This window comes from Corvus brachyrhynchos, unplaced genomic scaffold, assembly GCF_000691975.1.
Source record: "Corvus brachyrhynchos isolate BGI_N302 unplaced genomic scaffold, ASM69197v1 scaffold1061, whole genome shotgun sequence".
NCBI lineage: Eukaryota > Metazoa > Chordata > Aves > Passeriformes > Corvidae > Corvus > Corvus brachyrhynchos.
The window spans coordinates 37594-38138 of NW_008236140.1; the positions used below are offsets into that span (position 1 = coordinate 37594).

The 545-nt window shown below is 66.2% G+C and overlaps 1 protein-coding gene across 1 annotated transcript in view; it reads left to right on the forward strand.

Moving 5' to 3' along the window:
- The window catches only part of LOC103614444 (serine/threonine-protein phosphatase 6 regulatory ankyrin repeat subunit C-like), a 33088-nt gene that overhangs the window by 27579 nt on the left and 4964 nt on the right, over positions 1–545 (forward strand). The gene's annotated exons all lie outside the window — the stretch shown is intronic.

Consider the following 545-nt stretch of genomic DNA (forward strand, 5'->3'; position numbering starts at 1 on the left):
CAGGGAGGGAACGGGATCCCCACGGAGGGAACGGGATCCCCACGGAGGGAACGGGATCCCCATGGGGGGAACGGGATCCTCACAGGGGGAATGGGATCCCCACAGGGGGAACGGGATCCCCACGGAGGGAATGGGATCCTCATGGAGGGAACGGGATCCTCATGGAGGGAATGGGATCCCCATGGAGGGAACGGGATCCCCCACAGGGGGAACGGGATCCCCATGGAGGGAATGGGATCCTCATGGGGGGAATGGGATCCTCATGGAGGGAACGGGATCCCCACGGGGGGAACGGGATCCCCTCCTGGAGAGCAGGAGAGAGGGAAAAGGGCGTTGGATGGGCTGGGCTGAGGGTGGGGGTGTCCCCGAGGGTGGCGGTGTCCCCGAGGGTGGCAGTGTCCCTGAAGGTGGGGGTGTCCCTTAGGGTGGCAGTGTCTCTGAAGGTGGCAGTGTCCCTGAGGGTGGGGGTGTCCCTGAGGGTGGCAGTGTCCCTGAAGGTGGGGGTGTCCCTTAGGGTGGCGGTGTCCCTTAGGGGGGCGGTGTGC